Raw genomic sequence first — 27,185 nt, 5'->3', positions numbered from 1 at the left:
CTTACAAGGCCCACGGAAAGATAAAACCGAAACACGTGGCTTAGACTAGGTTTGTTACGTGGAACATAACAGAATGCAGGTCAGAAAGGAGGGAATGAATCAGGAGAGGTTGAAAAAGTCAGCCCTGACCTTGGTCTGCAAATATAAGAAATAAGAGGAGTTGCTTTAGCAAGCAAATTTAACAACTGCCGAGTGAAGGGAAGGGAAGGGAGATGAGAGCCTGGTGACAGAATGAGAACATCAAGATAGAGGAAGAAAGCAGGGAGATCTTGTGATACCATCATTAATAATGTTAAGTTCAATTTCTGAACAGCTCCATGAAAAATGCCAGACAAGGGTCTCAAGCTTCCATGTAAGTGCTGATTCATGAATTAACTAAGTGGCTCCCTGGAAAGGAGAGGGGTTTTCCCTCCACAGGAGTGTCCACCTGTGCTCTGAGAATCACCTAAACTAGAATCAGGTGGGTCTTGTGACTCTGCAGCTGAGTCCTGAGTAGGTCTGAGGGTAAGGCCCAGGAATCTGCATTCACACATGCTTCCTTCTGCGAGCTAAAGTTTTCAAACTGCTCTATGGGAGTGCGGAAGGACGTTAAAGAGGATATGAATAGGAGACTCTCCCATATGCACCCTCAGAAAAGATAAATCTAAGAACTCAGAGACTGATTTCAGGTTGATGCCTGATTTACAGAAGACTGGAAACCTAACACTCGACCAATGAACATCCACCAAGATTGTCTCCCCATCCTCAAGCCACTGAACTTGCTGCTTGGACTCAGGCTAGACTCCCTGTTCTTTGCACACCTGGCCTTAAAAATAATCCACCCAAACTGTTAATGGACTTGCCTGTAGCTTGCTACAGTTTTCATGTCCTGAACTGCAACTCCTATGCTATTCTCGAATAAACTCAGTTCCTGGTAATGCAAGCTTGCCTTGGTTTCCCTCTTTATTTAGGCTGACAAGAGCAAGTACGTTTGGACAAGTGGGGGAGCACTAACTTACCCAGGCCCATCAAGGAGGGGAGCCTTGAAGGAAAGTATCAACAACTTCATTATGTACTTTACCCCCATTAACTCTTGGCATCCTATCTCAGAGGATGTGAACATTACAGTAAGAATCTGCCATCTTGGACAGTGGACCTACAGATACACGGGGTCCCCAGGGAGGCCCAGATCCTCAGACTCCTTCACCCATCTCACTATACAGAGGAACAAGGCTGCAGACAGGTAGATGGGGGAAAGCCAGGCAGTGGTGGCCAGATGTACGGTCCATCCCATCACAACTGAGCCACTGAAGGGAAAGGAACTTGCCCGGGAAAGGGGGACAAGTAAGAGCAGAATGTAAAAGCTCCATTGGAATCTAAAGGCAAATGAACTGTCTGTTCTGTTCACTGATCTCTGCAAACTCCACCCAGAAATGGAATTTGTAATTGACCAAGATCAACAGTAGCCTCAAAACCCAAAGCAAGGCTGGGTAGAATCCAGAAAAGAATCCAAAACCATGCAGCCACTGATCAGTGGCCAAGTATGTCTAATAGCTCAGCAAGTGCCCAGCCCTTACCCCCCCCCCTTATATTCCCACACAGGAAGTCTCAGAAATAACGTCAAGGTCTTTAGTAGTCGGAAGTGATCACGTCAAGCTTGCCAGTAGCCTACTTTCAAAGCTCCCACTGGGTTGCACACAATGTACTTGCTTTATGTAAATCCCCAAAGAGTCATTACAACTGTGTAGACCTTTAATGAAGACATTCTGATGACACAATCTTCTCTTCCCTCACTTTCACCAAGGCAAATAATTAACAACATCAATTTAGCCCCTTCACTGGCACCAACTCTTTTGGGTTCCCAGAGCCAATTCCAAAGTTGGCAGACAGGTGGGAGGTGGGGGTTCCCACAACATCAAGCAATTCTCAGACACCAGCAGAATGTGCCAGAATTCAACTTAATTCTGATACCATCTACCCAGAGCTGGCATCAGATTCCACAGGTTCAGGGTTCAGTCCTACAAGATGGCTCCCCACCCTCACTTCAGATGCCAGTCACAAGTCCCAGGCTGTTACCCGTGCTTACGGCCAACCAGCTAAAGACTGGAGGTTCCAATGGCCTCCTCCTTAGGTTTGATTCATTTGTTAAAGTAGTTCACAGAACTGACAGAAACACTTAATTAACATTTACCCATTTATTAAAGGAGATAATAAAGGATATGAATCAACGGTGAGATGAAGGGATACAGTGGGTCAAGTATGGGGAAGGGGCGTGGAGCTTCCATGCCCTCTCCAGGGGCCTCACTCTCCCAGCACCTCCACGTGCTCACCAATCCAAAAGCTCTCTGACCCCCATCCTTTTGGGTTTTTATGGAGGCTTCATTATATAGGCGTGATTGATTAAATCATTGGCCACTGGCAATTGATTGAAACTTCAGCCTCTCTGAGAGGGGGCTAGGAGTGAAAGTTCCAACCCTCCCATCACAAGATCGGTCCTTGTGGCAAACAACACCCACCCTTGAGTGGATACAAAGTCACCTTCATTAACATAATGAAAAACATCCCTTTCGCCCTTATCACAGGTTTCAGGAGTTGTGAGCAGAGGTCTGTGGATGAAGACCAAATACATATGAGAAATCTATTTTGGTCATCTGGATGACCAAACACATATTGCTTATAACTCACAATATCACAGCTCTTCACCCCGAAGTATATTCCGTTCCACTGAGCAATAAGAAAAGAACACTGGAAGATTCTTACATGGTGTTCCTTCATGGCCCACGCATCTTTTCTTCACCTGGGTTCAAGGAACTTCTGTAACATTTTTCTTTAGGACTTTTCTCTGGCTTTGAAGGAGGCTGTATGTAATTCTAAGTCACAGCTTTCATCACAAGAAAATCAGATCTCTATGGAGTCAGAATCTACAGGTCCCACCTTTGATTCCTTAAAACACAATCTAAATTTCAGTGTTCTAACAAAAAATAGCAAACAGTGCCTGAGCACAAGGCCTTGGAAGAGCTGAAGAATTCCTAAATCTTGGGTAAATGAGGAAAATACAAGTCCTTCATCCTTTCATGAACAGCCACAGAGAGCTGTGATCAGAATCAAAAAGAAGGGAGGGCGTACAATTTCGCTGGCACAGTGGACACCACAGGACAAATGAGTTGAAGTCACCAGAAGTTGGAGACTCTGACCACCAAAACCTGTGATCCTAATTAAAACCGCCAGGAGGGACGTGCTGCCGAAATAACCAGATTAGAGTTCGAGGGCTGCGTGAGTGTCTCTGGAAGAGCAACATGGCACTAAGAGAAGAGACGCACCTTCAACCCTGACTAAGCCCTGCAATGAGAGTACAGTCGAATCTCTTTCCCAGCCGTGAATAGAAATGATTAAGTAAGGGCTTTCACTGCTTATTTATTCCTCGTTGTCGATACAAATTTAAGGGTGGTTTTCTGTAACATGAATAGAGGAAAATTGTATATGTACGACATATATAAACACTTATTAGGAGGAAAATAAGTAAGAACCATCAAAGCAGTCCCAGTTTGTAACTGTAAATGTGCCTCACAAGAGGTATTACACAAGAAAGAGAACAGGAAAAAGATCTGTAGGGACTACAGGGAGGTAGGAGGCGACTTCTGATTACAGCTGTTTCCATCCTTCTAAACAGCCATGTGAGAACATCCTTTTCTCCAAGAGCTCATATATGTATACACCTTTTGTTCCAAAATAAGAAAGCAATTTCATTATTTCTCAGACCTCAAAATTAGTGTAAGTTATTTTTCTACGTGGGTTCATCTTGGTTGTAGGAGATGACATTTCAGAGCAGAATTTGGGGTGTGTTGAGGTGGCAGGGATTTTATGTTACAATATGCTCCAGTAAAAAAATCAATCAATGGGGTTTCAACATCTCATTTTTTTCCTCCTGCCCAGAATCCTCCCAAACCTATAGTCAGTGAGACAGTGAGATGGCCGCGATCCTTCCTATTAATTTTACAACAAAGCTTTGTTGGGATGGCTATAATGGCAAAAGAATCTTTGAAAAGGACAACTGCGATATTAACTGCAAAACAGATACGAAAAGAAAATATTCTATAATGTAGTTCTAGGTGCACAAAGTCACGGTTAATGTCAATTACCTGCCATGAAAGACCTCAAACATATTTAAAGTATAAAAGCCACCTTACATTTTAAATAGCATTCTATTATTTCCTTTACTTCATTCAATAAGACTACAAACTCCTAAAGGACAGGGCTCAATTCATCTACTAATCTTATTACATTCTAGCCTCGGGGTAGACACAGCAAATAGTCAATAAATGCTTTCTGAGTTAATGAATGAACTTGACCAAAAAGCTAAGCAAAACAGCTTGCTGATTAGATCAAGGGTTGAGAAATCTGATTAGGAAGATTTGAATTATATCCCAGGCTGTGCATTTCGGTGATATACTTTGCAGGGAGGGCCAGAAATCCTTCAAAGCAGCTCTTTAAAGAAAAAGGCAAAAGAGGTAGAATTCGGGGTTAAGAAGCCTAAGAGACATCAAAACGGCTTTGTGACCAACGTAAAATAAAATCCTATTGCTATAACATTTGTAAAGGGCATAGCATAGTGTTAATATTTTTATAATGTATTTGTTGAAAGAAATGTGTAGCATATATTCTTCACAAAGAGAATTTTTTTTAATTTATGGGAAAACATATAAGTGGTTATTTAGCCAGGATACCCTCTAATTATCCATTTTGCAATTTTCTCTCAATTCGCTCTGGTTCCACCCTGATTCCAAGTTTATATGGCTCCTATATTCAATCCATCCCCATCTTGCCAACTCCCTTTCTGGGTGATTCTATGAATAGAATAGAATGAGGACCCCGCCTGCTGAGCAGAGAAGCACCAGAGAATGAAGAGTTTCCCTTAGCCAGGATGTCTTCTAAGAGAAGCAATTGACACATTAGAGATTGATGAATTCATCTCCTTGTTTTAGAAAAAGAAGCAGCTGTCTAGAAAGGTACTCCGTAGCTTGGTTTAATTCCCCAAGTGCCTCAGGAGGGATCTTAATCACTGTGTATGTGTTGGTGTGCTTTTCCCCATATGCTATTTTGGGACTAACTTTGTTTATATTCAAAGCAGCTCACAGTGCTCCTTGGTTGATCTAGACGAGCTGCCTGTAAGGTTAAGGATAGTCCACATGATTAAAAAAAAAAAAAAATTGTCCGAAGCCCCACACCAACTCCAAATATCCCAGTAGAGATTTATTTAGGGAAACAAACCTTGTGTAATGATTTGAGCCTGAACCCTAATCCACATTACATATGAACACAAAGTAGTTTTTGACAATTTTAATGTGCATTGAAATTTCCGAGAATGTAATTATTATTGAAAGAAAGGTTGTTTTTAGTTTCCTAATGGTTGTAAATCATTCAAAAAATTGCTTCTGGTGTTGAGTCTTCAACACCGTGTGCCTCTGTTACTTTATGTTTACAGCTGCTACTTCCACGGTGAGTCTCCAAAAGCGGTGCCTTACCTGGCCTGTGGTGGAGCTTGACATCAGTCTATTTAAAAGCTTTCTAGGTATTTCTAATGAGTATCCTGGACTGAGAACCACTGTTCTACATAGATGTGGAAGCATGTGACTACTTCATTACATCTGCAAATGTGACTAAGCCCTGGCATTTACACATTGAAATATATTCATTCATTCAATGATGTATTTACTGAATGTCTATTTTATACCAAGCACCGCTCTAGACGTGTTAAGATGTATGAATGAAGGGGCGCCTGGGTGGCTCAGTCGTTAAGCGTCTGCCTTCGGCTCAGGGCGTGATCCCGGTGTTCTGGGATCGAGCCCCACATCAGGCTCCTCCGCTGGAAGCCTGCTTCTTCCTCTCCCACTCCCCCTGCTTGTGTTCCCTCTCTCACTGGCTGTCTCTATCTCTGTCAAATAAATAAATAAAATCTTTAAAAAAAAAAAAAGATGCATGAATGAATAAAACAGACATAAACTGCTGCCTTTGGGAAGCTTATATTCTAGCAGGAAATTCATTTTGCCAGGTACAGAGTCATTTTACAAATCTTACATATCCCTCACAACAATGAGGGAGGTACTTTTATTATGCCCTATTTCATAATTTTTTTAAAAAAAGGATAGTACAGAACAGTTAAGCTACGTGTCCAAAATCACACAGAGAGGAAGAGGTACAGGTGGGATTTGAATCCAGGCATCTAAATCCCGATTGGACATACTTAACCATGGCACAACCCCACACTTCTATGAAATTTTGATAGCATACATGTACGTAGCAAAAATACATACAATACAGCTAGATTCTTACTATGCCAAATTTCCAACTGCCTCAATTACAAATGTCCCGTCTCCACAACAAGAACGTAAGCTTCTCCTAGAAAGAGGCCAAGCTGGGAGGCATTCAAGTGTACAGATTAAGAACACACTTGACCTTACCAATCACTAGCTCCATAGTCAAGGTGCTTGAACTCTCTTAGCCTTGGTGTCCTTATATGTAAAATAAGAACAATATTACCCAACTCAGAGATAAATTTAAAAAGAAGTGTGCAGGATGCTTGGCACATAGTAAGCACAAAAAATATTCACTACTATTATTATTCTCCTGCATATATTGGCATCCCCACAGCATCTAGCCAAAGCTAGGTATATGGCAAATCTCTGAATAAATATGTGCTTTTTATTTGATTCCTGTCAAATATTCCAAGTTCCCCGGACACTTCCGTTCATTCAATAAACATTTAACAAGCTTCCATTAAGTGTCAGACAGTTCAAAGGGGTTATTCAAACAGAAGTGTCTTCTTCTCGTCATGGTAAATAATTCCATGGTTGCCAAAGGAATCATTCGTCCCCCAAAACCTGCCTACCTGCCCAATGAAAATTAAAAAGCACCATGCTCTCCCCTCAGACAAATTTACCAACATATTTTTAAATGTCATCCAAGTGCCATTAAAATTATTTATTTAATTATTCATGTAAATGAAAGCAATACCAAAAAAGGAATTTTTGTTGTTGTTGAATCTATAAAGCACTCGGGCTGCTAAATGCCCCTGAGAACTTGTGAACTCATCTGTTAAATAAGATTTATTTCCCAAGCCTAATTCATCATAACTACATTCCAAAAGCAATGCCAGCATGGACTTGTTGTGAGACGTGGCAATAAACCTCGTTTTAAAACAAGGAGAGAGATTTCTCAACTGGGATTCATCAGGAGTCAATGACATTTTTCTTAAGGTAACAGTTGAGGGGAAAAAAGTAAACCTTGGGAATGGAGAAAAGGAATCATACTGTTATGGGTTGAATTGTGACCTTATTTAGAGATAGGGTCTTTACAGAGGTAATCAAGTTAAAATGAGGCCATTGGGGCAGGTCCCAATCCGATATGACGGATGTCTTTATAAAAAGGGGAAATTTGGACACACACACACACACACACACACACACACACACACACACACGGAGAACACTGTGTGAAGATGAACGCAGAGACCAGGGTGATGTGTCTACAAGCCAAGGAGGGGCCAAAGGTTGCCAGCAAACCACCAGCTGCTAGGAGAGGGGCCCCCAAGAGATTCTTCCTCAGACCCTAGAAGGAACCAACACTGCCAGGCCATTGATCTCAGACTTGTAGTCTCCAAAACTGTGAGACAATACATTTCTATTGTTTGAGCCACTGAACGTGTGGTACTTCATTACAGCAACCCTGGCCAATGCACATACTTCAAAAATAGACCCAAAGTTTGGACATAGTATGATAAGGCTTGGCTAACTTCAGAATGTTGACTTTTCTTTTCCAGTTGCCCCATGGAACTTTGGGTACCTTCCTGTCATTATGCTACCTTTCAGAAACTAATAATACTTAAACAGAAACACATTCCTATGAAAAACCAGTGTTAAAAACAACATTCTCATACAAATAGATAGTGGGCATCTGACAAAGTTTTATTTAACTCATTGAGGAGGTAGCCAGCAGCAAAGACAAATGCAAAATCAAAGTGTGTATAAGAAATTGAGATTTATGATAGAAAATAAATATCTAAAAAGATTGTTAAATAAAACAAATGAACGAAGAGGAAAAGAGAGAGGCAAATCAAGAAACAGACTCTTAACTATAGAGAACAAAGTGATGGTTACCAGAAGGGAGGTGGGTGGGGGGATGGGTAAAACAGGTGATGGGGATTCAGGAGGACACTTGTAATGAGCACCGGGAGATGTATGGAAGTGTTGAATCACTATACTGTACACCTGAAACTAATATTACTGTATTATTAATATTGCTGTACATATGAATTTAAATAAAAACTTTTTAAAATACAAAATAAAATAATTGCTAAATCAGATGTAAAATTAATTATCTTTCTACAGGTTGATAAGAACTTAATCCCTTGCCATTAACTTTTCTTGTGGTCTACAAAATCACAACTCATCACTTTTTCATAGGTTAAACTTTTATATCTTATGGGGATATAAATTGTTAGCACTTTCATCAGTTTGGGATTATTAATCAAATATACAGGGACAATGAAATTACAGAGCCCAGAAGTACCAGGTAAGAGTCAATTACTCAGTAACAAGGTTCTACTTCTATTGGAGCAGGTTAATTAGAATATGTTCTAGTAAAATAAATAAATAATAAACATTAAAAAAATCTTAAGTCAAATAACCGTTTTCCCATTATCAAAATTTGGGATAATTTTACTTCCACTACTCATGGTCCAAGTTATTATATAGAATTCCTTGTGTAGCTCTATACATGTCTGGAATACTCTAGAAAATCTCCTGAAATAAATTATCTCACTCTCCAAATAATAATAATGACAATTTATTCCTTACCTTCTTCAATTTCCATAATTTTTGCTATTTTCTCTTAGCTTGCAAACTGATTCAGAGACAGAAGTGTTCAGGTTTACTGGAGAGTTTGTGGGGAGAGTTTGTGAGGGAAGGAGAATTGGCAGCGAGAAGCTGAACTGTGATGCAGTCGCCCCAAAGGGTGTAGCTGATCGAACATGAGGTTCTGGAGCTGGTTCGGCCCTTCAGAGCGGTTCTAATTTCAAGCAGAGACGAGACCTTGCAACTCCACATGCCCCAGTCTTCGGGGATGGGCAGCCCCTCGGGAGAGCGGAAGTACGGACTAGAGATTCTCCTCCACAGGGGCAACACCTGAGAAGGGGCACAGCTGTAGACCATTGGCAGCTAAGGCTCCCAGAAGCTGGAAAGATGAGCACTTTGGTCCTGAGAAGGCATGTGGGCAGCAAAACAAGCATCCTACACACTTCTAGTACTCATGACAAACTCAGGAAATGGGTAATTTTATCATGCCCATTTTGCTAAGGGAAAAACTGACATTAAGCAGTTGGAATAACTTACATAAGCCATACAGCTAAATAAGTAATAAGGCCAAGACTGGAGCCCAGCTGTCTGGCTCCAAAGGCTCCATCGCTCTGCATGCCCTCTAAAGGGGCCGAGAGAAGAGAAGGATCCAGAGATAGCACAAGATCTGGGTGTGCAGTGGATTGAAAGTGACCAATGAAAATGCCCCAGTGTCAGCGTGGCTGAAGGACATTTTAAAAATACCATCTAATGTTCAAGTGGAAGTTGTTGAATGCTGTGATGGAAATGCTTTCTTTGTCTCCTCCTCCATATTTTCTACCTGCACCTAAATCTTCAGGGAACTCTATTCCTTGTCTTAGAGGCAGTGGAGTTTTATGAACGTGGAAATTGAAGCAGCTGAATTTTACATCTAGGTCAATGAATACAGAATAGATGTTGCCTACTGGAATAGAAAGATAATCCAAAATTGAACAAATTTAGTAAAAGCATGAGCCTGAGAACAGAAATAACCTTAAGAACATAAGCCCTCCGGGAATTCACAGAAATTTTAGGGGAAGGGATTTGGATTTCCATAGGGTTCTTCCCAGTAAAACTATCAACACAAAAAATTTAATGTTAGAGCCTCCCTCTTCATTTCCATGCCAACACTCCACTCCCTACCCCCTTCAGTTTCCATCACCCTGCACCTTCAATGCCTCAACAACAGTCTTGCTCAACTGGTGGCATCACTGAATAGATCACCCAACACAATTTTGTCAACTGAAGGAAGTTTAGGATATGTCTCTCATAAGAGTATCTGCATTCTCAAAAGGGACTCATAAAAATGCAAAAACTTGCGTGACCCAAAGGAATGGAGTCAAATGACATTCAAAGTAGTTAAAATAATTTTCCTAAGGCACAATCCAGAGTATTGTAAATAAAAATAAGGTATGGGGTGAGAGGCTGGTGTTAGAAGCAGAGACCTACTTACCTACTTTGAGGTTAGCCCTAGGCAAAACGGCTAAGTTTACCGAGAGACCCAAGAGCATATCTACTACATGTTGAGAAGACACTGCCAATTTGTATCTGTGAGGGAAGGGTCCTAGCAAAAAAAAAAAAAAAAATGAATTCACTTCAGATTGTTCCAATAAAGAGACTTTAATAAAGCAACTAGTTAAAGGTAGGATTAGGGAACAAACCACTACCTAATCTCAAGACCTACAATAAAGCTAAAGAAACCAAGAGCACATGGTATTGGAGAAAAGAGATATCAAGGCACCATGAAACCAGAGAACAGCTTTATGGTTATCTTGGTGCAGTAAACCAGAATTAGTATAAAACTAATCCAAGTCTTAGACTTCTCTTTAGCAGACAAAAGACGTCCAGGCACATCAATCTGTTCTCTTATTTCTTATTTTTCAAAGCTTTTAGTCACATTTGCAACTCTACTAAATTCTGAGATCAACTTGGCTCTCAGCTGTATCTCTGAATGCTAGGTAGACAGCAAAGTGACTTATTTGAGGTCAAATAGCTAGTTGGTGGAAAAGCCAGGAATAGAAATCAGGTCTGTTCATCCAGCCCAGCTTGTCTACATTATCACTGTATGACCTCTGTCCATTCCATCCAGTTTGGCCTGCAGGTGTACATTTTCATTTCTCTGTCTCCCTAGCAACTAATTCATCACTCCCCAGATCTTCATGTTTCATATACATCTTGCAGGCCTACTTGCAAAATGAAGGCAGGAAGGAAGGGAGGAAGAAGAGAGAGAGAGGGAGGGAGGGAGAGAGAGAAAGAGAGGGAAGGAGGGAAGGACAGAAAGGTGGGGAGGGAGGGAGGAAAGAAATGTAGAAAGAAAGAAAAGAAATAATAAGAAAAACCTTCAACAAGCCAGAGAGAGAAAAAAAAATGTCCTCAATATGATAAAGGGTATGTATGAAAAATCTACACATAACATCATACATGATGGCTAAAGATCAAACCCTTTGCCCCTAAGATTGAAACAACGTAAGGATATCTGCTCACACCACTTCAGTTCAACATTGTCCTGGAAATCCTAGCCAGTATAGTAAGATAGAGAGGGGGGGGAGAAAGTAAAGAAGAGAAAAAAACATATAGACTGGGAATAAAATAGTAAAACTGTCTTCATTTTCAGATTGTATGACCATGTAAAATCACTAATAATCTACAAAATCTACCAAAATTAATGTGTGAATTTACAGTCATAGTATATGGAAGCTATATTCAAAATTCAACTGTATTCCTATATATAAGCAACTACAAATTGAAAAATAAAGTTTTCAAAACATCATTAACAATGGCATTCAAGAAAGTGAACTATTAAGGGATAAACTTAATAAAATATGTATAAGACCTTACACTAAAAACTAGAAAACATTACTGAGAAAAATTAAAGCAGTTGTAAATGAATAAAGGTATTTTATTTGTGTATTTAAAGACTCAATACTGTTAAGAAGTCAAATCTTCCCAAAATGATACACAGATTGAACACAATCCCTATCAAAACCCAGCTGATTTTAACATTTTATAGAAATAAAAAATGACATAAAATAGTCAAATAATCTTGAAAAAAAAGTTGGAGAACTTTCACTACCTAATTTCAAGACTTACTACAAAGACAAATACATCAAGAGTATATGATAACAAAGAAAGAATGGACAGAATGATAGAAAAAAAGAGGTTCTAGAAACAGACCCACACATGTATTGCTTCAGAAGAGACACTGAAATCACTGGAGAAAAGAATATCCTTTTAACAAATGATGCTGGAAAAACTGGTTATTCATACCGGGAAAAAATTAATCTTGACCCCTACCTCAAACTACATACGAATAATGCTTCAGGAGGAATCACAGATACAAACCTAAAAGCTAAAACTATAAAGCTTCTAGAAGAAAATGTAAGAAAATACCCTCAGAAGAAAGGGATAAAGAAAGGGGGGGTAATAATCTGAAGGGAGAATGAAGCATGAGAGACTATGGACTCTGAGAAACAAACTGAGGGCTTCAGAGGGGAGGGGGGTGGGGGAATGGGATAGGCTGGTGATGGGTAGTAAGGAAGGCACGTATTGCATGGTGCACTGGGTGTTATACGCAACTAATGAATCATTGAACTTTACATCAAAAACCAGGGATGTACTGTATGGTGACTAACGTAATATAATAAAAAATACTATTATAAGAAAAAAAAAGAAAATACCCTCATGCATTGGAGTAGGCAACAATTTTTTTTTATAAGATGCACGAAGTTCTAACCATAGAAGAAATCGCTAAACTGAACTTAATCAAAAATAAAAAAATCTACTTATCAAAAGACATATCAAAAGATACTACTACTCATTCTGCCATTCCCCTTCCTGTGCCAGAAATTCTGAAAAGCTGTTCCTTTGTAAAAGTGTTAAGAATACTGGCAAAGTTTGTCAAGATTATTTTTTTCAGAACTCTGGAAATGACCATTTGAGTGGAAGAGGTTGGCAGCAGCCCTGGTCTTGTCTAGCCACAGGGCAGGCTGAGCTCACTGTCTTGAACTTGAGGGAGCTTCACTCCACTCCACTGACCAGGGATTTATCCTCGCATAGCTCCCTCAGCACTGGTTATCCTGACCAAGACCATGTCACATCTTCTCACTGATCCCAAGATGTTAGTAGCATCATGCAGCCTTTTTCTAATGGATAAGGGTTTGTTGTTGTTCTATTTGCCTCCAACTCACTCAACATTGTGATGATACTAACAGGACTAGACTCCTCTCTTCCCCAAATAAAAGTTTCTAGTACTTGGGCTTTAAAGCATGGGTGGGACCAATATTCCAAAATTTGCAGTAACTAAGAACTTGCGAGAACCCCAGCTTGTGCTTCCTTGGTGCCTGGCAGTATCCCACCAAGACACCTCTTCACCATTTCTTGTCTTCTACTGGATAGCCAGATGGCCAAGTCCATGAGCTAAGAATATGTGCTAATGGGAGGGAAATGTCTATGGTACCTTCGGGCAGACACCCTTAACTTGTATGATTATTCTCTTTGAGCCCTCTGCCTTTACCCATAGACATAGCTACAGAGTGTGGGAAGCAAACTTTCCTCACTAACACTGTATTCCAGATAGAGCAACAACTTCTCTTCCATCTTCCCTTTATATTACACTTGATTTACAAGAGTGGAGGTGAAGGCTTTGTGGAATAATTTTCTGGTCTCAGCCTTCCCAGTTGGTGTCTGGCCTTAACCACTGGCAGCTCTCTAAACTTAGAACGTGGGATACTTATGATGTTTATGGTCTTCAGCTTTGGGGCTTGGCTGTAAATCCAAGGTAATAGGAAAAACTCTACTCAAGGGTTTTTAAGAAATGAGGAGGCAGTGTGTTTAGCAAAAATAAAATGAGTTTCAGAATCAGACTTTCAGGCATTTAATATTTTTATTCAGTGCCTACTATGTTTCAGCTCTAAACTAATTGCTGGTTGTGCAGAAGTAAATAAAACACACATCATTCCTCTTCTTGTTGGGCTTATGATCCTGATGAAGAAAACGGACATAGATAAATAAGTAAACACCTGACATGTGGCTAATAGATGTAACTACTGTGAAGGGTACTACAGGAAGACGTGGTAGAGAATGGGAATGAACAGTGATTAGGACGGGCTACCCTGAGCAGGTTAACAGAGATAGGATTTAAAGTAACCTGGACTGGAAGTCTCACTCTCTCACTTAATAAATTCATGATCTCTCTATTACTTAATGTCTCTTAGACTCAATTTCCTCATCCATAAAATAGGAAGAATAATTTGTACCATATGCGGTTAATGTGAAGATTCAATTAAGTAAGAATATTAAGGGCACCTTTCTCCTATTACTTTCCTAGAACACAGTAAAGGTTTTTAAATGGCATCTGTCACCATTAAATAGAGGATTAACATTGGAAAGAGGAGAGCGAACTGGACAAAAACAACAACAACCAGATTCAACACTTAACTAACTTTGTAACTCTGAGCAAGCCATGTTGTAACTGCTCTGAGCTTGCTTTTGTTCAACTGCAAATGAGAGTAGACAGTACCTTACAGAACATAAGACTATAAACTACCTTGTAAAATAAAAATATTTATTTGTGAAGCTCCAGGGGTCTACAAAAAAAAAAAAATCTGTCTTGAATATTGGCACTACGTGATGGAAGAAAATAAAGATCTCCCTTGGATATTTGACTACAAGTTAGCCATTACATGAGTTTGTTCCTGGGCTGTCAAAAGACTTCAAATACTTTGTATTAAGTAGCTATGTTTTTTGTTTTTTGGTTTTTTAGAGAGAAAGAGAGAGGAAGGGGCCTATGGAGAAGGAGAGAGAGAATCTTAAGCAGGATCCATACCCAGTGGGTTAGCCCGCCTAGGGGCTCAATCTCACATCCCTGAGATCATGACCTGAACTGAAATCAAGAGTTGCACGCTTAACTGACTGAGCCACCCAGGCACCCCAAAAGTAGCTATGGCTTAATAAATTTCCCTGAGTGCTTAAGAAGCAAATATGAATCCTCCTTAGAGAAACCAATTTGCAAACCAGGTCTCAGAGAATTCTAAAAACGTACCAAGACATGTGAAATCTTCATCTAAAATCTCACACACAGGAAAATAAAAAGTACTCAATGAGTACAAGCAGAAAAAACAAGATTTTAGAATACTAAAACTGTCATAAATAGAATATAAAATTATTATGTTGGATGGCTTTAACGGATAAAGGAAGGGGTTAAAAGAACAAGAGATTATAAAAACTATAGTTTAAGGGATAAAAATAATTGTTAATAAGGAAAACTAAAACTAAAAGGAAATAATAAATGGATAGGAGGCATATAAAAGCAACAGAAAAGAAAAATTAGTAAATGACAATGCAGATCTAAAGAAACGACCTGAGTGCATAATAAATAAGAAATATGAAAGGAAAGGAAAGTTAGGAAATGTAAAAAAAACTATGAGAAAGTAAATCTAAGACATGTCTGTTAGAGTTTCAGAAAGAGAAGAGGAAGAACTGAGCAGAGGCAATAGTTAAAGACCTATCAGGAAGCCATTAAAGACACCCAAATAAAAGGAGAGATCTCTTCATATGGTAGAAGACAATGTTTTAAAGATGTCAGTCCTCCCCTCAATGATCTTTGGATTCATAAAATTCCAATCAAAACTCCTATAAGCTTATGGGTGAACTTGACAGGTTAATTCTATGATGTAGATAGAAGAGCAAAGAACAGGAGTAGTCAAGACTCCTGGAGAACCAGAAGTTGGAAGTAGGGCTAGTGCAAACAGATATCAAGTTGTGTTACAAAGAGCTAACAATTAATACACTGTGGTATTGAGGCAGTAATAGACAAACTGACCAATGGGGGAAAAAGACAGTAACAAACCAAAATATATATATGAAAACTTGATTTATGACAGCACTAGTGTCGTACAAGGGTAAGATACATTTTTCAATAAATGGTCCCAGAAAAATAGATTATCCTAATAGAAAAAAATGAAATTGACCCTACCTCAAAGGATACATAAAAATTGATCCCAGGGAGATTAAAGATGGAAAAGGGAAATTAAAACCTATGTAACTTTTAGAATATAAGAAAGTATCTTTTTTTTAATAAAAGTGAAAAGAAGCATTTAAGAAATAAACACACACACAAATGCAGATACCCTAAAAGGAAGGATTTATAAATTCAATGAAGTAATTCTGTTTATCAAAACACTATGAAGAAAGTAAAAAAGAAAAAGCACAAAATAAAAAAGTTATTTTCCACAAATATAACTGAGAAAGAATTCATAGAAACCAATAAGAAAAAGAACTCCCCTCCCCAAGAAATGGACCAAAGATTTTAACAGGTACTTTACAGGAAGGGAAACACAAATAGAAAAAAAAAAGTGATTCATTAGTAATCAGAGAAATGGAAATTTACCCTCTCTTCTCCTTCTCCACCCCATTCTTCTCTCTACCACTTCAAAACCAACAGACTGTTAAAATTTAAAAGTCTGACTATATTAACTCATGAGTTAATATATTGTTAGAAAGAGTGCAACATGACACAATCACTTTAGAAAACTGATGTGTCATAGGAACGCTAAAGGTGCACATAGCACAAGAATTACCAATTACACTCCAAGTTATAGATCATAGGTATCTCTGGCACACAAGGATAAGATGGTGTCAGAAACATCATATCAGCGCTCCTTACTATAGAAAAATATGGAAACAGCTCAAATGTCCAATGAAAGAATGGTTAAATACATTACAGTATGTTCATCCAATAAAGTAATACTCTATAGCAAAGAAAATGAATGAACTACAGCTCCACAGAAGAAAATGGATGAAACTCCAGAACAGTGGTGACTGAAAAATGCCCATTACAGAATACTACAGTTGTATTTCATTTACATAACATTTAAAAATGCAAACAGAGCTGCAGTTTGTTTTGTTTATTTTGTTTTGTTTTTTACCTGTATGCTTGAACGTGTGTGTGTGTGTGTGTGTGTGTATTTAGTTCTATACAATTTTGTAACGCACATAGGTCCACACATTTAACAACTGTCAAGATACAGAACAGTTTGATCACCATGAAGAGCCCTCATGTTGTCCTTTTATTAACACGTTCACCTCTCTTCATCCCACTCCAATCCCTTATCCCTGGCAACCACTAATCTGTTCTCCATTTCTAAAATTTCATTGTTTCAAGAATGTTATTAAAATGGAACCATACAGTATGTAATCTTTCAGTTATTGGCTTTATTCACTTAACAGAATTCCCTTGGGATCCATCCAGGTTACTGAGTGTATCAACAATTTGTTCCGTTTTCTTGTTTCGTCGTATTCCATGGCACAGATATGCTACAGTTTGCTTAACCATTCACCCTTTGATGGACATTTGGGTAATTTCTGGTTTGGGGCTATTACAAATAAAGCTGCTATTAACATTTCTGTACAGATTTTTGCGTGTGAACATAAATTCATTTCCCTGGGATAAATGCTCAAGAAATGAGATTACTGAATTATAGGGTAATTGCATTTTATTTTTATAAAAAACCAGCAAACTATTTTTCAGAATGGCTGAGACATTATGCATTACCACCAGCAATGTGTGAGAGACCCAGTTTCTTGGCATCCTTGCCAAAATTTGACATTATCACTATTTTTTATTTTAACTGTTCTAATAGGCGAGTAGTGATATCAATATTGTGGTTTTAACTTACATTTCCCTAATGTCTAATGATAGTGAACATCATTCCATTTCCTTATTTGTCAACTGTATGTCCTGTTCAGTGAAATATCTGTTCATATCCATTCTCTGTTTTCTAGTTGGATTGTTTGTTTTCTTTTTTTAATTTTTTATTTAAATTCAATTTAATTAACACATAGTGTATTGTTAGTTTCAGAGGTAGAATTTAGTGATTCCTCAGTTGCATACAACACCCAGTGCTCATTACATCATGTGCCCTACTTAATGCCCATCACCCAGTTACCCCATCCCCCCACCACCTCCCCTCTAGCAACCCTCAGTTTGTTCCTTATAGTTAAGAGTTTGTTATGTGGTGAAAAAAAACAATGAAAAACAAGAGAATAGGTAAAAATTCAAGCCAATTAGAGGAGGCTAAGGGATGGATTAATGAAGATACCTACATGGACTTCAGAGGCTATGGTACTACTCTTCATTATTAAAATGGATAATAAATACTCAAGCATTTGTTGGTTATTATTCATCATAATTTATATTTTATAAATAGGTTGTTGTATTTTATGTCCTCTCTCTTCAATAAAAAATATTTTTAAGCCTTGTAAAATTAGAAGCAGGGAAGTGACAGGCTCTGTACACAGTCAAGTTACTACCGTCCACCCAAAGTTGCCACCCTAGAAAACACGCACAAAATTTCTCCCAGTAGCAAATAGTATCTTTCAGAGATTCTAGTATCTTGTTCAAAACTTTAGAGATTCCTCTTTTTTGGAAATGCCTTCTGAACCTGCAGCTATTCTTTTGAACATTCTGAATGGTGACTGTCCTTATCCTTTGAGGACAGATTTTATTTTAGTCAAACAGCAACAAGCTATTTGAAATCAAGTTTGATGGATGAGATGGGTGATTTAACTCTATAAGAGATAAGTGAGATGACAATGTGTTTCATAAGACAGTTTCTCAGAGTAATTCCAAAGAATAATAGAATTTCAGGGTGAGCAAAGTAATCTAATCCAACTTTTCTCACAACTCAGGAACTAGTTCTGCCAAGAATCCTGACAAATGGCTAGATAGCTTCAGTTTGGAATTTCCAAGTAACACAAATTACAACAAAACATCCTAGATCACCATTGGTGATGAGCATTAATACTTACCAATTAATCTAATTGCCACCTTTTCTAAATTTATAATCTTTGGTATATTTTATGGGTTACTATTGGTCCGTTGTTCCAGTTTATAGATATCTAAATCTGATTTCCATCATCATGGTATTGGCACGAGTTCCCAGAGGAGAACAAATACAGGGTGATAAGTTGATAAACATCCATGTATGATTCACAGAAGTCATTAATGAAAGTAGCAGCCAGGACATGACCAAGTGTAGAGCTCCTACTCAACTAGAAACCTACTTCCAGCTTGGAATTAATTAATAATATTCATGGGGACGGTTTCCATCTTGATCATGAAGAACTATCAGATGCATTGCTAAAATCTAGATACAATTTATCTTTGGAATTTCCCAAACCTATCACTATAATAATCTTACCCATTAAATGAAATGCGGCTAACCATGTATATTTCTTCAGGGAACTCATGCTAGCTCATTGTGATTTTCCTTTCTAAGTCTACATAAAACATCTGTGTAAGGACTCTTAGGGGAACTTGGTAGAGGTTGCTATTAATCCTATTAAGTTATAAATTCACCTGCCCAATTTTGAGAATGAGAATATTTTCCTATCACCAATCTTCCAGAAACTCAACCATTTTCAATATTTCTCAGATATTATTGGTCCTATGATCAAATTTGCAAGCTCTCTCACTCTCTGTGATGTAATTTATTTGAATGTAGAAAGCTTCCCTCTTCAAAAAAGTGGATTATTTTGAAATATGTTCTTTCTGATCCTGGGTTTTTCATATTATCAATGTTTATTCCTCTCTTCCAGTTTTAAGATAATTCTCCTTAATGGAAACATCTGAAGCAATAATGGGCAAAAATTCATGTCCGTTATAGATCTAAAATACTAATATTATTTTCCTTAGAATTTAGGATTCTTTCAAGGGTACTAAGAGTTAAGAACATCCAACACAGACTTGACTTCAAATATATATTTTAAACTGTCAATACAGACTGTCCTAAGGCAATTTTCATCTTAAAAAAGTCAGAGTTCATAATTGCTTCTTAATTTTTCCTCTATTTCTTTGCACTGACGTTTAGACATTTACCCTAGCGAGAGGGTAACAGCATCCTTAGCATAGAAATGGAGACAAGAAAGTAAAAAAGGTAAGAAAAGCAGGGATGTGAAGAAAGGAAGGTGGCATGGGTGGCTCAAGTTCCATGTTAGAGATTGGTTCATCTTTGGACATGCAAAAGAGGAAGTAGTCAGCATCTCACAACTACCATACAAGTTGGTCCTGGACAAAATTTTTCCATATTACCAAAAGTTATGGACCAAAAGTTTATGTCCCTTCTCAAATTCATACATTGAAGTTCTAACTCCCAGTGTTATGGTATTTGAAGGTGGGGCCTTTGGGAGTTTTAGATAAGGTCCCATGATGGGATTAGTGTCCTTATAAAAAGAGGAAGACACCAGAGTCTTCTCTCCCTCCCCACCTCCCATCCATGTGAGGACACGGTGACAGGAGAGAAGGCAATTTGCAAGCCAGGAAGAGTACCCTTATCAAGAACAAATCAAGGAGCACCTTGACCTTGGACTTCCCAACCTCCAGAACAATAAGAAATAAATTCCTGTTGGCTTTGCCACCCAGTCTATGTATTTTTTTATGCAGCATGAGCTAACTAAGACACACCCTAACCATAGCAATAAGAGATCTTATTGCAATGAAATGCTATCTATAAAATTAGGCCCCTGATTAAAAACAAAGTAACTCTGTGTTCTTTCCAACATTAAATCCACATCCTCAACCCAGACTTTGAGTTTCCCTGCCCACTGTATCCCTGCATCCATTCATGCAAGGGTCTACCTTACTAATCCACATACCTAGTTCTTCCGTCCACTGAAGTAAATCACTCATTTCCATATCTTCACAAATAGTAATTCTGCAACCTGGAATGGCCTCACCTTTACCTTCTTGCTGTTCATATTGTCCTCTATTTCTCCTCCCTACAGAAAACAAAAACTAAAATAACCACCATAAAAACTATTAAAAACAAGCCTTCTCTGTGGTTTCCCATAATAAAATCACCCTTGTCTGTTTATTACTCTGCTCCCTTCCATGTCTTGTTTCTTAGTGGAAAGCAAGAAGAGAAAATCTTAGATCAGTGGTTGGGTTTTAAAGACCCTGATTTAGATGATGTGGATAGGAGCTGGCCCTTGATATTTGGAAAACCTCCCTGTGGGAATCTAATGTGCAGCCAGGGATAAAAGTCACTGTGGGATCAATGCTCCTCAGTCCAGCTGTGCACAGAGTCTCCAGCCAAGTTTTGGAAACACGCTCTTAATTAGGAGCCATCCACAGACCTACCAAATTAGAAGCTCTGAGGCTCAGGCATTTGTATTACTAAACAGCTCTTGCCAAGCCTAGATTGAGAAACCCAGGCCAAAACAGTGTGTTGGTCTGATGGTGGAAAAGGGTGGAAGGTTATGGGGCCCACTGCCCTCTTCCCTCCCATTTTGAAAGTCCAAGACATTGCCCTTTTAACATCTTCCAAAACATGTGGGTATTATGTAGTGCCCTATCGGGTCAGTACGAAAGCCCCAGCTTCATTTAGGGTGGCACTGGGATACATGCCCAACAGAATAAGCAAGTGTGGGCACGTGCCAAAGTGTCCCATTTTGTGCAAAAGAAGAAGGGGAGTATGCAAAGGGACTAGGAAAAACATGTGTTGTTCAGAAACACTCTGTACTCCTTGAAGACCATAACCACGAAATTATGATACAACTCCCAACTTGTTGCATTAGTGGCATGGCTAGTCTTCAAGGACCACTGAGGAGTGAATTCTGCCAAGAAAGGAAGTAGGGAAGGCTTCAGTGAGGAGGTGGCCTTTGAGCTCAGCCTAAGAAGAATCCCACCAGATGAAGAATTAGGTTCAAAGTTTGCTATGAAGAACGGAATGCATAGCCAAGGCCCAGAGTTGTGACAGTGAATGTCTTGTACGGGTACAAGGAGTGACTCATCATGGCTCCCATGTAGAAAGCACGACGGAGAGAAACAGAGCATAAAGCTGGGATGGCTGAGGGCAGGAGGATGAAGTCTTGAATGGCCTACTAAGGAGGTCACAGGCAATGGGAATCACTAAAGCTTTTATGTAAGAGAACCCATTATTACTCTGGTCTCTGCCAAATTTTTCTTATTAATAGAACTTCAATAGAACCACAATAAAATGTTCAATGTTATAGTTTCCTGGGAATCAAGGAACTGTCTTATGATAAGTTTGTAACATCTTCAGACGATCTGAACTTTCTTGAAAAGGTTCACTGTCAGAATAAAAACTGCAAGAAAGGACTTTAAGTGACTGTAAAATTTCCTAAGCAAAGCCTGCACACTATTCAAGCTCATGATCAATCCCCACAGGTATCCCCAACTGCTATCACATTCAGTTGCTATAACAACCTGCCACTCACTTCTGCTTTACACCAGTAACCCAAAGACAGCTGGATCCAGAATAGGTTAACTCAAACATAAAGCGCAAGATGCCGGTGGAGGAAAACTCAGCAGGGAGGTAATTAAAAATGAAATCACTGTTCTCTTAATGATCTTTAAAAACAAATGATAATGTAGACTCTTGAATACATATGCAGCATATGTTGAAAAACTGAAGGGGACACTGAGAGTGAACATTTCATCACTGACCAAGAAAGGTTCAGTCCCAAACTTCATCTCCATCCCCTACTCCTCCCTCCCCCACCCCCCACAAAAGGCTCTGTGCAAATTCCCAAAGGTCAAGTGCATGCCTCCTTAAACTTTCCCTCCTCAGCTTTAAACATACCTCAGCACCATCACTGACCGATTCCTTTGCCTCTCCCTCTGAAAAACAAACAAGCAAACACAAACAACAAAAACTACCCAGCTCTATCTCCCAGCTTAACCAAATTTTCCAGCAATGTTTTTATTACACTTCTGCCTGCCTCTTGCCGGATGTTATATCAACATCCTTTGCTCACTGCTGACTTGGCTCTCCTTCCAGACTAGCACGTATCTTTCCTTGTGGCGCTCACGCTCTTCCGCCAATCCTGAAGTCAGTCACTTTCTCTAACCTTTCTTACTAGATGACAGAATACTTGGGACAGGGACTTATCTTATGTCTATGTCGGGACACGAAGTGACCAGCAAAGAGTGGGGGGGCCAGCATTTATGAATGGGATTGGAACTACATGAAGGAAGCTTGCCCTGTACACAGAAAAACTCCAACTGGATTGCATTCCTCAATTTGGTGGTTTCAAGCCCCTGGGAGGTAGGAGGCCCAATTTCTTCATCATGGGCAGAAATGGCTCAGACATGCTTTTCTGGCTTTCAAGAAGGAGAAAGAAAAGAAGAACTATATATTTTTTTTTTTTCCTGTAACTTCAAAGAAGAAACCAGAGCTCTGTTTAAAATGAGTACTTGGCATTTTGGCTGCAGGGAACGGTTCTCAGGAAAATGAAAAACGAAACAAAATCAAAGAGTAGACAAGCACATTTTAGGTGACATCAGCATTTTATAAGATGCTAAGGAGGCCCCGCAAGCCTTGACGCTGTGTCTGTTGGCGTATTTATTACCAAGCGCGGGCACCACGCAGTAATGGCCGTGCCGTGTGTACACAGTCATGCAGAAATACTCTTTATCTTCTTATTTTTAGTTTTAGTATTCCACATAGATATTTGGAAGTGTTAAATTTCCATGGAAATTAAGGAGAAGAGAAATATTATATGGGGTGGAGATGAGGCATGCAGGAGGAGAGGATGAAAGTCTGACAGGGGAATATGACGAATAGGGTTCACACTTCCCTTCACACTCCATGAAGCCTTGTTGCATAAAGCCTGCTGTCCAATGGCCATTCCTGGCTGAAAAATATCCCCGCACATACTTACCAAACTGTTTCCATGTATATCATGTCTGCTTTAAACTGCCCCCTTCACATCGTTTTTGTAAATTATGTAATCCACCAGTGTAACAAGAAATCATGAGCTCCACTCCCTTCCACCAGGAGAGAAGCGCTCCTCGGAGGCCGCCTTCTGAGATGCGCTCGGAGTGGGGCCCGCCCAGCGTGAGCAGGAAGACGCAGCCCAGCGGAGCTGCCCCCTCGCAGCACCTCCTGTGAATTCAAGTGAGAACCAACTGGAGTGGCCGACGGCTCCTCGCCTTGTAAGGATAACGATGGTGAGCACCTGAACATCTACTTTCTAGCACACAACACATGAGGTTTAAAAAAAAAAACAAAAAACCCAACATGAGGGAGTAGTTTGAGTATTGTTAGAGCAGCTTTACGGTGAGTATGATGCTGCCCAGGGAGGTTACATAACTTGTCTAAAATGGCAAGTGAATAAAGGATGGGGAAGGGATTTGAAACCAAAGGACGGTCTGCTGGAGAAGAGATGCACACCCGCCAGGAGGTGCGAGCGTTGGCAAGGGAGGCTGAGAAAGGAACCACCCCCAGCGAGGAAGAGGCACTGTACCCAACAATGTGAGGGTGATGCCAAAGGCCTCTGACTCAGGACCAGTCTGAGCGACTCAGAGCTTTGTCTATAGAACACATTACGTTCCAACCAACACGGCTCCCGTCACAGAATTATAGCCTCAGAAGAGCAGGAGACTTGCTGAGGGCAGCCATACCCCAGCAGACAAGGAGGGGAAGCCCTCTGGAAACCCCAGATGTCCAGGGAGGACAGTGGAAAACATGGGAAAACTCCCAGTACCCGGAGGCTCGTCATTCCTCCAAGTGTGAACAATGGTCTCCAGGACTCTGGTAGCGGTTCCCCCAGCCCTAAGCAACGAAGGAGAAAAGAAACTCCTAGTGGAGGCACAAGCAACTCTAAGAGCCCAGAGTTGGACTACGCTATGTAAGATGAAAGGCCATCTGACATAAAAATGTTCCTTTTGGAGGGACTGGTAACAAATGCGACCACAATGGAAAAGGACCAGGTTTTTCAACAGGATGGATTTCTTATGTATAAAATACACAAGGGACCTGGCCTTTTACTTTGTCAGTATTTTGGTCAGTAGAAAATTCTTGGTCTTGGCACATAATATGTTAATATCTTAGACAACTAGACTTTCTGCATCCATCTGCTATCTTTACTAGATGCCACTGAAATTTAAACAGAACATAAAACCTGAAATCTACACCAAATGTACCCTAAAAGGCACCTAACTGTTATTTGCAGCCTAACTAGGACTCTTGGCAGTCAAACGCTGTCTGTGTCGAAAGGTGTCTTGATGGACTTACAGCTGTACTGGGTGATGTGGGGATACAGTGGCTCCTCCCGTCAGGGACCTCCTCCACAAGTACCTCAGAGCAGCCCTCTCAGACAAGAATCACTTACGACTGCCTCAACTCTTTCAGGATTATCTCTTAAAACCAGATGATTTTCTTGGTGAGCCCTGCTGCATTTGACCAACAGATCACAGAGTTTAAGAGTCATATGTCTCCATTTCCCCCTGAATGTGAATCCATCACTTTCTGAGCTGAGTTCACCAGGGTTTCTCAGTGGAGTCTGCTTCTCCATAGGCCCTGAACAGAATGGTATTCTAGAAAGGCTGGGCAAAGGAGGCCTTGACAAGATTCATCTGAGGCTGGTTGGGAAGACACTACCCCTGAGCACCAAGGTCCCCAAACTATTTCTATCAGAATCACCAACCCAAAATTCCCAGCTCCTAGGCAGAATTCTGGTCCAGTGGCTTTGGGGGTGGGGGTGGGGGTCGCCACAGATTTACATTTCCAATGAACTCCTCAGGAAGTTCTGATGCAGGCTATCCGCAAACCACATCTAAAAAACACACTGCCCCAGAAGGGAAAAGTGGGTGACCCAAAGAAAGAATTAACATTTACGGAATGCCTGGTATATGGGGGTACTTATATATACTGATACATGTACATATATATATCAGTTCACTCAACCCTCGGACCTGCTCTCTGACATGGACAGTAGTATTAATCCCATCATACACACCCAGAAACTGAGGTTCATGTCAGTATTATAACATGCCCAAGTTCACACATCCAATAAGATACAAGTAGCATTTGAACCAGGTTTGTCTATGCAATCCCCAAAGTCAAGCACTTTCTCCCACACAGCGTGGGTTTCCAGGAATAGCAAACACCACAGATAGGTTGAAGACTGAGACCTAAAAGAAAGTACTGGAGCTTAAATTTGGGGATAACCTAAACATCCTATACCCTTAGAGATTGATGCATTTTATATGTTTGGATTACTTAAGCATCCAAGTGTCTATTTGTACAGCCTTCACAGGAAACAGGCAGACCGTGGACCCCCATTTTCTCCACCGGGAAGTGTCCCACCACCTTTCATCTCATGCTGCCCAGCATCACTGTTCTCATTGATTATGACAACAGGTAGCAAGAGAAAGACCAACCAAGAGATGTCAAGAGAGAAGAATCTCATAGTGAGAAGCTGAAGAGAGAAACTTAGAAGTCCCTGCATTCTCCTTGGACTCTTCAGAACATGAGGACCCTACGCTTCATTCTTGCTTCTCTCTGCATTTAAAATGGCATAAATCAACATTGTCTTCAGAGACAATTACACCGATCACTCTGGTAAGGCCTCAGAACGTGAGGACTTTTGTTTCTGGAAAGATGATTAGAGAGAAATGATTATCAGACAGTATAATATATTTTTATTTTATATTTGTATGTATATATGTATTATACTTTCAATTGTTCGAGTTTGAGGAGAAAAAGTATTTTTTAATACTGGAATTTGCCTTTAATTTGCCATTCCTTTTACTCAAGACTAATTTTAAGGTTTTCTGACATCCATATAATGCCAGTAGTGAATTTTATTCCTGCCACCATAAAATTTTCCAATTCCAAGCTCATCTAGAACACAGGCAGGTTCTGAAAAAAGTCACCAGCCTGGTCCCAAAGCATCTTTGTGGATGCCCAGATAAGGAGGGCTGGTGAAGCCTGCCCCTTGTCAAAAGACCACAACTGCTTACAGAATGAGAATATAAAGAAGTCCAGAATGGCAAACTTGATCTAATATTCTGGGCCTGCTCACATCATTCTTCTTGCTTACAATGCACATTCATCTTGCAGAAGGTTCTCCCATGTCTCGGTGAACAGAGCAAATCCTCAAAGCTCCACCAGCAGCTGCACATCGACCGCAGGACACTGAGCTCCTCACACTTTTCAAGGAACTAATATGATCTTAGAACTGAAAATATAATCTAAGATTCATCAGTCTTCAGAATTTTCACACTTTAAAGAAGCTGGAGTCCTCACTGTCAATTGCAAAGTGGAATTTCTGCTAAAATTATTAGATACTTCAAGGTTCTGTGATGGTATTTCTGAATCCAGCTCTTTTCTTTCAAATCTTAATCCTGTGTGTGCACGTGAATCCTGAAGTTCAATTAATTATACTCAGACGCTACTACATTTTATATTTACAATTTTTGTTATAATTTGTTTATCCTAGACTTAAGAATTTCATATGCTGCCCTTCCCCCCACACTATGTCAAATCCTGTATTTATTACATTCATATTTAATTTTGCCTTGAAATTTATAAT

General features: G+C 39.7%; 1 protein-coding gene across 1 annotated transcript in view; it reads right to left on the bottom strand.

The window, feature by feature from the left end:
- DGKI (diacylglycerol kinase iota) overlaps positions 1-27,185 on the bottom strand; it is a 414,447-nt gene that overhangs the window by 273,226 nt on the left and 114,036 nt on the right.

This window comes from Ursus maritimus, unplaced genomic scaffold, assembly GCF_017311325.1.
Source record: "Ursus maritimus isolate PB19 unplaced genomic scaffold, ASM1731132v1 scaffold_3, whole genome shotgun sequence".
Taxonomy (NCBI): domain Eukaryota; kingdom Metazoa; phylum Chordata; class Mammalia; order Carnivora; family Ursidae; genus Ursus; species Ursus maritimus.
The sequence above is the reverse complement of the archived record's forward strand: the minus strand, read 5'-3'. Positions and strand labels throughout refer to the sequence as shown.